This window comes from Siphateles boraxobius, unplaced genomic scaffold (genome assembly GCF_051911475.1).
Source record: "Siphateles boraxobius isolate OS27281-9 unplaced genomic scaffold, OSU_SipBor_1 19, whole genome shotgun sequence".
Classification (NCBI taxonomy): Eukaryota; Metazoa; Chordata; class Actinopteri; order Cypriniformes; family Leuciscidae; genus Siphateles; species Siphateles boraxobius.
The window spans coordinates 21,393,250-21,405,057 of NW_027508799.1; the positions used below are offsets into that span (position 1 = coordinate 21,393,250).

Sequence of the window (11,808 nt, forward strand, 5' to 3'; positions counted from 1 at the left end):
AGGCCCCCGAGGAATGCTCATCCTTCCCTGGCCTGCTCTGTCAGGACGCAGCATATGATCGTGCCCCCACACCGGGACACTCCGCCTCCCACGTCTGGGCCCTATCTGCTTCCCTATCTGTCCCGCTGGCTCGCGAGAAGCATCAGGCTCTGCTATGCAATTCAGTTCGCACGGTCTCCTCCCCTCTTCCGTGGAGTCCGCTATACCATGGTAGGTGGCAATGCCCCTGTCATGCGTGCTGGAAGATTATGTGTATTTTCAGTTAACTTTAGTCAGATGCATTTACATTGCTACTGTGCCTCAGATGTAATCAACTCTATCTGTGTCTATCCATACAGATGTATGGCCCACAGAAACTGACTGGTTTGAATGACAAAGAAACAGCATTGCTCAGAGTAGATTAGCAGGTTAGATCGATCTCCTGTGGGAGGTCCTAACAGGTTTCTATTGTTTGTAGCCCATAGGCTATGTCTTCATGTAAAAAGTTATGTCTCAAAAACAGAACTTTGGGTTAAGATTGTTGAAGGGTGACATCCTAACATCGCTGCTGAAGAACTGTGCTACACTACTACCTTCAATAAATTCTTCTCCCCACAAGAACTCTGGTCAAGTTTACTTATTTTATGTATTGGAGACATCTAATACATTGGCGAGCCAAATGCAGCAAAATCTAACAGTTCGGAGGTCGCCACCCTACCGGCAAAGGGTGCGATCGAGACCGTCCCTCCAGCCGAAATGAAGTCCGGCTTCTACAGCCCCTACTTCACTGTACCCAAGAAAAACGGTGGGTTGCGACCAATCCTGGACCTGCACGTTTTGAACCGAACCCTTCACAGGCTTCCATTCAAGATGTTGACAGCAAAACGCATTTTCGAATGTGTTCATCCACTGGATTGGTTAGCAGCGATCGACCTGAAGGATGCGTACTTTCATGTCTCCATTCTTCCTCGACACAGACCATTTCTATGGTTTGCTTTTGAGGGGCAGGCATACCAGTACACGGTTCTCCCATTCGGGTTCGCCCTGTCCCCTCGCATCTTCATGAAAGTCGTCGAGGCAACCCTTGTGCCACTCCGGCTGTTTGTTGCTCACTCTCGAGACCAGATTCTATAATCTCCATTGCTCAAGGACCAATACGTACTATTCTGTTCAGACCACACGGCGACCGGAGCGTACATCAACCCGAAGTGTGCCTGGAATTTGGGCCGGCTAACTCTCACGTAATCCTTAGGCCGTGTGTCCACCAAAGCGTTTTTTCACGCTCCTGGCGTAAAATTCTAATTGTTTTCAATGGGAGCGCCACGTTTTTTAAACGCCATGAGCGTAGCGAGGCGCTGAGCGAGTATTTAACGCTCAAGCGCTGAGCGTTCGGCGTTTTTTTCACGCTGAAGCGCTGAGCGCCCGGCGTTTTTACTGGTCGCCGAGAGTTGAAAAATGTTCAACTTTTGGATAAAACGCAGCGCTCATCACTGTCACTTTTAACCAACCGTCCAATCACAGTGGAGGAGGGGCGGGACTATTATCACACCGACCAACTGTCATTCAACATTCTTTGTGTACAAGGACATCAAACAGCAGAGCTGACCAAAATGGATGAAAAATTAATATTGCTGGTCTCCGAACATACGTGTTTATACCAGATGACATCCCCGGATTACCACAATGTGAATTTAAAAAACAATGCTTGGAGGAACATTTCATCGGCGATCGGTCTATCAGGTAAGCAGTCAGACAGCTGATCGGTGTTTACATTAGCGTAACGTTAGCTTGCAAACCGTCAAAGCTATTTTTTTTTTAGATACATTTCTATAAATAACGCCCGGTAATCGGAATATTCTAATTGTTTTAAGTTTCACAAAATCTCTAATATTTTTGTTCATACAAATTTCAGTAGAACAATGTCGTAAAAAGTGGAAATACCTGAGGGACACTTTCAAAAGAGAGAAAAATGAAGAGAAAGAGAGAAAGCAGTCAGGTTCAGGGACAGCAGGAGGCAATCGGAGGTGGAAATATATGTCCATCCTCAACTTCCTGGAACCATACATCACAAACAGGGACACCTCTAGCAATTTGAATACATCTTGTGATGAGGATATCAGTGTAGTGGCTCTCCTTGAGTCTATGGTAACACCAGTGGAGGTAGTGTAGCATACTACGTGAACCTCAATGTTATGTGCTGCTACATCTGTTTTAATTGTGTAGTAAGTGCTGCAATATCTGTATAAAGAATTATAGGATTTGTTATAAATGATGTTAAATGAAAGGCTCTTATTATTTATTTTAAAGGAAGGAATTATTATTTATGTCAAAGGAAGGAATTACTATTATTATTAGTAGTTGGCTATACACTTTATCTGTGTGTGTGTGTATATATATATTTTTTTTAAATACATTTTCTGATTTGTCCCCCACAGACATCAGATGAGAGCACACAGTCCCTGACCCAAACCCAGGCCAATACCACACAGCCCGGATCTCCTGACTCCCCTAATGTGCCACCACTCTGCACACCTGAACTTTCTCGCCGTACTCTTGCTCCAAAGAGAAGGGCTGAGCAAGATATAACTGACTATCAGCGCTGTGTGCTGAACGCCATCAGTAACAAACCAGATGAGGAAGAGCATTTTCTTTTAAGTTTAGTTGGTGCTTTGAGACGCCTTCCTCTACGCAGTCGATCTGAAGTTAAAATCAAATTTCAACAAATATTACATGAAGCAGAATTTAACAATCAATAAAACACTACCATGCACACATAAACAAACATACAGACAAGACACACACAAACATGGCCTAATAGACTCACCAAATTACTACATGTAACAATCAATAATTTTATTTTTTATTTGGCAGTTTGATGCATTTATGAATCTGTACTACAAAGTGATCATTAAAATAATTATTAAAAGCATTCATCTTTTCCAGTCATTTATTTTCCTCTTTTGATTTTTAGACTACTATTTTATTTTATTCGTAATGTGTAGCTTGTTTGTGAAAGGAAATATGCTCATTTTCTAAGGTTATGGGTGGCTCTTAAAAGAGCTTTTTTTTTTTTTTTAAATTGGTGGTGGTCCTGGATGGTACTGATGGCAGTGGTCCTGATGGTGATGGGAGTAATTATGAGGCCTTAGATGACAGATTGTTGCCATGCAACTTCACCTGCTGGAGAGGAAAAGTAGGTGGTGTACCTTTGCCTTATTTCCAGTGCTTCCCTAGAGGCATTGTTGCTACCTGCTCGCTGGATGGGCTGCATGGCAAACTGTGGCTCTGATGGCAGGGGGACACAACTTCCTTCCTCTTCATCAGCATCCTCATAACGTAGGAAATTGTGAAGGATGCAAGTGGCCTTCACCACTGCATCTGCCACTTTTGGTGAGACACCAAGCACTCTGTGGTAGAGTCTCCATTGGGCAGCAAGTATCCCAAATGTACACTCCACCATCCGCCTTGCACGGGAAAGACGGTAATTAAACACACGCTTCTCTCTGTCGAGGTGTTTTCCTGGGTAGGGACGGAGAAGGTGCCTCTTCAGAGGAAAAGCCTCGTCACCCACAAACACATGTGGCACAGGCTGGAGGTCTTCTGCTCCTGGTAAAGGTGCATCCTCTGGCAGGTCAAGGGTTCCCTGGTGGAGGGCCTTGCCAAAGTTGGAGGCACAGAGGGTCCCACCGTCACTGCTTTTCCCGTATGCCCCCACATCCACCATCCGGAAAAGGTACCGGGCATCAACCACTGCTAGGAGGACGATGGAGAAGCTCCCTTTGTAGTTAAAATACATGGACCCTGTTGAAGATGGGGCCTGTATTGTAACATGCTTCCCATCGATTGCTCCTAGACAGTTGGGGAAGTTCCACAGCCTATGGAAGTCTTCAGCGATCCTCGTCCAGTGGTGTTGTTTAGGGAAGGGCATGTATTCCTGGACCATGAGAGACCATATTGCCTCACACACTTCTTTTACCACCCTTGCCACTGTGCAGTAACCCACCCTGTAGCTAAAAGCTATTGACCTGAACGAGTCTCCTGTTGACAGATACCTGAAATAAATACAGAAAAAGTTGCAAAGGGCCATTAGTTATAAGTTAAATAAAACATCTATTTAAATCATACTTTCATTAGGTATAAATGCAATAAGACATCTAGCCTATTTATATTATGCTTTAATTATATAAAATATTAAATTATAAATGTGTTTAGATGTGTAAAATATCTTCAGTAGCTATCACTGAATCATAAATACCTTAAAATAAGGTAACAAAAAGTAAAATAAGCTACGTTGTACCTCATATGCAGTGATGAATGTAACTAAGTAGGCTACATGTAGCCTACTAGAATACAATTTTGAGGCACTTGTAACGTTACTTTATTTGAGCTTTTTTTATTTTCTGACAACTTTATTTCTAATTCACTAAATGAAAGAGACAAATACTGATTTTTTTTTACTTCACTGCATTTACTTACAAAATACTTTGCATTTTCAACTTAATAACACAAAATATCACTTAAATAATTTCGGAATAGCCTACATTTACCAATGCACTATACCTCAGACAAATGCAGAGACGTTCTTCCGAGCTGATGGCCTCCCGGTAGTTTGTGTCTCTCTTCGAAATAGACGGTCCAATTCTACGGAACAACATTTCAAACTGTGTCCTGCTCATCCGAAAATACTCATTGAACTGACTACCGTCCAACTTTAGTTCTTGAACCAAACGATGGTACTCGCCGAGATGTTTTCTCGCTCTCAAAATCTCATGAACCCACATAGACCGGCGTGTCCGTCCTCTCCTTCTACGTGGTTCATCCAAAGCAAGGGCCAGAGCAAGTACTCTACTTTGTGTCGACATTTTAAGTGTGAAACAAATTATCCGTGAAATCAGTTACAAGTTAACTGTGCCGCGGATATTCTGTATCATAGCAACGAAGCGTCTCAACTGAAAAAAACGCTGCGCTGCCAAAACGCTCTCAAGCGCCCACAGCTGGGCGTTTTCAGCAGAGCGCCTAGCGTTTTTAGCCGGCTGAAAACGCTTTGGTGGACACACGGCCTTAGGCCCTGGTCGTGTCCAAGGTTCCCACCACTCCTTTCAAGGATCAGGTGGTGAACCTGCAAGCGCTGCCCTCAGAGGAGGCAGACCCAGCCTTGGCACTGCTCTGAAGACAGAACGTAGCCAGAACGTAGTGTTTCAGGAACTCAGACCAGCTCTTTGTCTGTTTTGGTGGGAAGCTGAAGGGAAAGGCTCTCTCCAAGCAAATGTTTTCTCAATGGATAGTGAGAAAACATTTGCCTTGGCTTACGAGACGCAGGGTCGACCATGCCCCCTTGGTGTGAAGGCACACTCCACCCGGAGTGTGGCTTCTTCTTGAGCTTTAGCGCATGGTGCCTCACTAACAGACATCTGCAGAGCTGCAGGCTGGGCGATACCCAACACATTCTCAAGATTCTATAATCTTGATATGTCCTCTCATGTACTCGCTTCCACTAGCCAGTAAGTAGGACTGGGTCATATGTGTATTCTAAGTCCTCCCTACGAGTAGGCACTGTGGCTGTGTTACATATTCCTTCTGGGATATGCCACCCAGTGTACCTTGCTATTCCTGCCTTAAGCCTAGCCCTTCTTCCGTGCTAGTCTCATGACAGGGAGCTCAGTCACCGACATAACTTGGAGTGACTGAACGGTCTTGTGATAGGCTTCTAAGCGAAACCCCATTTCGTCAGTCACTGACATAACGTCTCTGTTCCATCCAGGGTTGCATACGTAACCGAGACGTTTCCATCAAAAATGTAAGCAGCACAAATGATTTCATATTTTGGACAGTAGTGTACGTTTCAAGTTTACAGTTTTTGGGCAGACACATATTTATCACAATTTTTATTCACATTTCCTGCTGGTTGATTTTTGTGGTATAATCAGATAAACCCACCTCTAAATGGTAAATAAAAACAAAATAAATGGTTGTTGGTTGCTTCATGTCGTCAGATGGTCTCTTCCTATATCTAAGTGTGCGGTCTTTGGCCAGAATAAGCTAACAGTTAAAGGCAAAAGTCTGGCAATATGAAGCTCTATCAAACAGCACAAAAACCTATTATACTAAATGCCAGCATTTTGCATCAACCGATATTTAGTTGAGTGAAAAAGTTCAACTCGATGCTCCTTTTCTCTTTTGACCTGTGGCCGACACGGTTTTTGAATGCATGCTGTGATTGAACGTTGTTTGTGACTACTGAGTTTCTGAGTGTCAAGTTGCTATTTGAGGATCGATTCTCTTGACACAACAGCAGTATTGTTTATTTCAGGATTCATCCACCCATCCCTACATCAAAATTGGTGTCTTTTTGAAATGGGTTCAATACAAGTTAAGCTCAATCAACAGCACTTGCTGTGACAATGTTTATTACTATAAAATGAATTTGACATGTCCCTCCATTGAAACACAAGGCACTTACAGTGGAAGTGAATGGGGCCAATCTGTAAACATTAAAATATGTAAAGATGTAAAGAATATGCATGTTCATTTAGTGTAAAAAAGATCACAACCTTTCTGTTCTAAAGTTATATCTCATTTTAGACTTCTTTGCATGATAATTTGACACATAAAACCCTAAAACGACTGACCTAAAAGGACAAGAACAACTTTACATCTTTACACAAGTTTTAAAAATATAATGCAAATGCTTTCATAAAATTAGAACCTTCATATTTTTGATGGGTCAAATTTATTTTTGTGAAAGATAAAGTTGTTTATTGAGCTTAGCTTGTACCGAACCAGAAATATTCCTTTTTAATAAACATAAATTGCATATGAGAAAGTCCAGAATCATGTCATGTCCTCTTTTGGTCATGGCACACATATAATCATATTAATATGATGAAATTGGACGATAAGAGTCATGGTAAACCATTACAGGTTGGTCTTTATGGGGGTCAAGCTATTAAAAGTGATTTTTTTTTACAGCCTATTGCTAAGGGCAGTAAAACCCGCTGTTTTTTTCTCTCTTCTTTTAGTGAGGCTGGACTTCAGTGCCAGATGTTCCCACTTAATGACGACTAAAGTGGCAACCTGTTTTTGACTGAATGCACATCTTGTCTGTGCCCTTTTATGGCTTTTCTGTATATGCGCATATGAGTGTGTGTTGTTCACAGATGACATTTTGTGTCCTCTCTGTATATGTGTGTGTTTCTCAAACTTGACTGGAGCTGCTTTCTGTGTTGCGAGAGCCACCTGCTAATCTACTTTCCCCCGTCAGTGCTGCTGATAGTCTTGGATGGGTGTCCTGAAGGGATAAGTACATTTCCAGTCCACAGTCGTCTAAATCTTTCCATTTACTCTCTCCATTTCACACCATCACAGGTTCACCATCAGTCCAAATATGCTGTTCGGAAAGCAAGTCCCTGGGCAGTCACAGCTACAGGGATGCAATGCTACATTTAGCAATGTTATATCAGCCTAATCTTGAGAATTTGCAACTATTCGAATGTATTTTGGGCATTTGGATCTAACAATGAATGAATAACACTTTAAAGTAGAAGTATGTATGCACATTTTAGAATCATATTTTTTTACAAATTCTTCATATTGTAATAATATTAAAAAGGTGTAATATAGGTACATGTTACAATTGTACATTTTACATGTTAAAAACCTATATTTTAACATGCAGAAAAATGTACAATTACTATTTTAGTCACAATATAGTTATTTTCTTATATCCAATGGCAAACTAAATAAAAATGAAGTGAAGTAGCTAAATACGTAATGTCTAAATGATGATAGAATTGTCATTTATATAAACATTTTAAAATAAGGCCAGAGTGATGGAATCCTAAAATCAAATAGAACAGAATGAAATAATGAAGGTTACTGAAATAAATGTGATGCAATGAAACTTACATAATATTATTGATTAATTACAGTTAAGTTATTAATTCCATGAATTTAGTGTTCCACGAACCTAACAGGTTACATAAGCATTTGTAAGTCTCTAAAGTTCAGATTTAAAATCTAATATCTAATTTGTTTTTCCTAGATATAATGATGTAACAGAGGTCAGTAAATAAGAGCTATGCCAGGAAACCTCATTCCCTTGTCATCGACAGGCGCATTAGTTTTAGAGGCTGCAGTTTTTGGCGCCATTACAATTAGATGGATGAATAGATGCTCCTCAGATTTTTCTCCAAGTTGAGTTTTCTCCTTTATAATGTAGTTTTTAGATGAGATTACAACAGTGTTAAAAAGTTTGAAGCACTAAAGTAGCGATAAAGTTTCACGGTGAGCAGGACACGAATGTCATGTTTTCAGACATGCTTTCAAACTCATACTCTAAAAACCTGTCTTTTTGTGAGAGTGCTTAAAAATCCATAGCCTAATAGATCAGTGCATGTTTTCCTTTGATTCAGAAACTCTCCAGCCTCTACGCTCATGTAGATGATATAAAAAAAATCAATTTGTTTGCTTTGCAGTCATCGCTGGTGTGCAACAATTTCAGTCTGTAGCATTTCAAAGATCAAAGTGGAGATTCTTTTGAGATTCTTTTGTTTGAGTATTTCATGACTGCTCTGTGATCTTCAGAAGGGGATGTTAGTTCAGATCACACAGTGTTCCCACTGAGCGTTCTCATCATTTTCTCGAATCATCTTCATTTACTGTCCAGGGGAACCACGAAGAGCTCTCAGGCTTCCAGGCTGAATGAAGTTAAAGGGTCAGAAGAGGCCCTTCAGAACAGATGTGAAGGATAATAATGTGATTACCATTGAATGCTTCTCAGAAATGACTCGCACACGTATTGTCTTTAAAGTTTTGTATGTTGTGTAACCTTTAATCTTTTATTGAAGCGGTAAATCTTTTTGTTGTCCATTCTACTTTTGCTGGAACTGCTTGTAGACTCTATGGCTAAAGGAATAGTCAATACAGGTTTAACTCCATCAGCGGCATTTGTGGCGTAATGCTACTACAAACATCATTTCAATTAGTTAATTAGTGGTGGGACGACTGACCAAGGGGGAGCCGGAAGGACGAGAGAACCCGGTTGAGCCGCAAGTCTGAGGGTCTCCGGTGGAGCCGAGAGTGGGAGGAGCCAAGACGGAGCCGACAGGTCGACGGGCCGAGACGTAGCGAAGGGATCAGAGGCCAGAGGTGGAGCCGTAGAATCTATGTTCGCAGGCGCTACTGGTGTTTGCGTGAACTGCAGCTCGACATCACAGCGGGGCTTCCACGGAGATGATGCAGGGCTGCGAACCACCGGTAGCTTTGGGGCTGGAGGACTGGCTGAGTACTGGGGTGGCATAGATAGAAGACTAGTTAAGGTCACAGTAAGGAACACACAGTCAATACAGATCATTGAAAAGGTTACTCCCCAGTCCATATTATCCTCCATGCTGTCTTTAAACAGTGGTAAATCTAAACAGACATTCAAATAAAAGTTCATATAATCCAAAAAAACTTCAGATACTGGGTGGGATAGGGAAGGAATCAACAAGTCCCCATCGAAGTCCATCAGCCAGTCCTTTGTCTTGGTTCCCTCGGCCGCTGATGTCACTGTCTCAGGCAAGGATTTAGAAAGCAGAGGCCCCTGGGCACAAAATTTTATCTAAAGAGCTGACTTTGGAAAAACAGCTGATTGATGAACACCTCTTTTTCTCTCTCTCTCACTGTCTCTCCCCTTTACGGAGAAACAGATGATCAATGATATACTAGGTTGGGTACAACTGCATCACCTCCCCTCCTGGCCACCCTCCTTACTGGCAGTTAAAGTGGAAATCCTCCATTTTAAAAGGGTGGTAAAACACAATTTCACTTTTCTAACTTTAGCTAGTGTGTAATGTTACTGTTTGAGCATAAACAACATCTGGAAAGTTACAACGCTCAAAGTTCAAAGCAAAGGGAGATATTTGCTTTTAAAGAAATCAATTCCTAAGGACTACAGCAAACAGCCGGTAGGGACTACACGACATTGCTCCAGGGTTGCTGACATCACTAACCCCAATAAACCCCTCCTCCGAGAATACTAAATAAGGGGGGCGAGGCCATTTTACATTGCTTTGGAGAAGAGTTGTTGTGGTATATTAGGCTGGAGTGTTGTTGCCGCAATGCCGTCGAAACGCTGTTATTTTTATCCGGATTGCAGGTCCACTTTGTTCAGCCTTCCTAGGGTCGGGGGAGTTAGGGATCAATGGTTAAAATTTATTTTTAACTCAGCCCCTCATAATTATTACCCAAATCTCGCTCTCTGTGGTGCACATTTTACAGAGGAAAGCTTCCACAATCTTCGCGAGTTCAGTGTAGGATTCGCACAACGGCTTGTCCTGAAAGATGGAGCAGTTTCAACTTTAAGAACAGAAGCTGTTTACGGGCCACAACCTGTAAGTATGATTTATTTTTCGTCAATGTGTTTTCCTGTAATAGTTTGTATTGTTAATTGTAAGTTGTAGCAAGGAAGTAAACAAATGACAACGCTGTTTGGCTCTGCAAACCAGCTTGTTAAACGCTCATTCATACTTAACGTTATCCGACAAACAACTAACGTTACAAACTTTTTTTTTATCTCAACCGCGAACTTGGAATTAGTGTAAATTATTCTTTGATTAGAGCTTTTATGTATTGTTTATATGCTTGTTTATCTACAGGCATGCTAAAGATGGTTCTGTGTTTGATTTGGCTACTGTAAGCCAATGCTTAGTGTTGGTTTTGGGTTAATAGTTCTGGAGACAGATATTTGGCTACAATCGTTCTAAAAATACAAAAGTAACGGTGCCAATCATCTTAACTAACATTCTCTGGGTCCGTTTGGTTTTATTGACGCCATTGTTTATAATACACCAAAAAAACAAACTACCGGTAAAGGTAAGGGGTGTGACGTTTCCGGAAAACATGCACTGGGCGGTTAGCGAATCACAACACACTGGGCCAGCTAACCAATCTGAGCCCATTGCGTATATTTTTGAGGGACTGGCTTCATAGAACCCAGAAACCATCAGACCGTTTTTACAAAGAGGGACAGAACAGTGTAGAATAAAGGTAAAATATATGAAAAACTATGCAATTTTTTAAAAACGAAGCATGAACACATGTTACAGTGCACCCCACAAACACAATCAAGCCTTCAAAAAAATTTGTTTTACCACCCCTTTAACAGCGCGAGGGACACTTTACTGCCTGGGACCTTATGCAACAGTCTTTTTTCTGGCCTTTCTTCTTGAAATCTCTGATTCTTGAATCAGTAAAGTCCAGGTCTCTGATGAGATCCGACTCTTTTGCCAGAATTGCCAGAGAGTTCAAGCGTTGTTGACTCATCCTTGTTCTCAGTTAAGAAACATCCTCAAGGCCACGTACACATTAGGGAAGATGGATTGTAGGCCAAGTTCCAACACGGTGTTCAGCATCTTTGATGGGGACTTGTCTTGATCACACATGAATGATCTGAATTGTATGAGCTCATTGGCAAAGCTGCTGTTTAGGTCTGATGGATATGCATAGAGTAGTGCATTGTCGTGTTTTGTGACCTCACTGTTGCTCGTTGTTTCTGGCATGAACAAAACTCCAAATATACCCGTCAATACCTTGTAGGCAGACAGGCGATGATCAAGACAGCTAAACAGTTCATCTATGACCACATAAAACGTGTCTATTTGGAATTTCTTCCTCCCATAATATAGGTTGCTTGGATCTTCTTTAGGCTCACTCCCTTCATCTCCAAAGGTTTTCCGTTTTCTGCTTCGTTGTAGGTCACACTTGTAGGTGTGGAGCACACCTGTTACATTCAGAGCTGCTTTTTCATACATCTCAGACTGATCACGTTGGGTGGAAACAAACGCACGC

The 11,808-nt window shown here is 41.6% G+C and overlaps 1 long non-coding RNA gene across 1 annotated transcript; it reads left to right on the top strand.

Moving 5' to 3' along the window:
• Positions 1 to 1,396: 1,396 nt before the first annotated feature.
• On the top strand, positions 1,397 to 2,908 carry LOC143741535 (uncharacterized). Its single transcript, XR_013205115.1, has 2 exons — positions 1,397 to 1,719; positions 2,415 to 2,908. It is a non-coding gene; the product is annotated as an uncharacterized LOC143741535 (long non-coding RNA).
• The last annotated feature ends 8,900 nt before the right edge of the window (positions 2,909 to 11,808 follow it).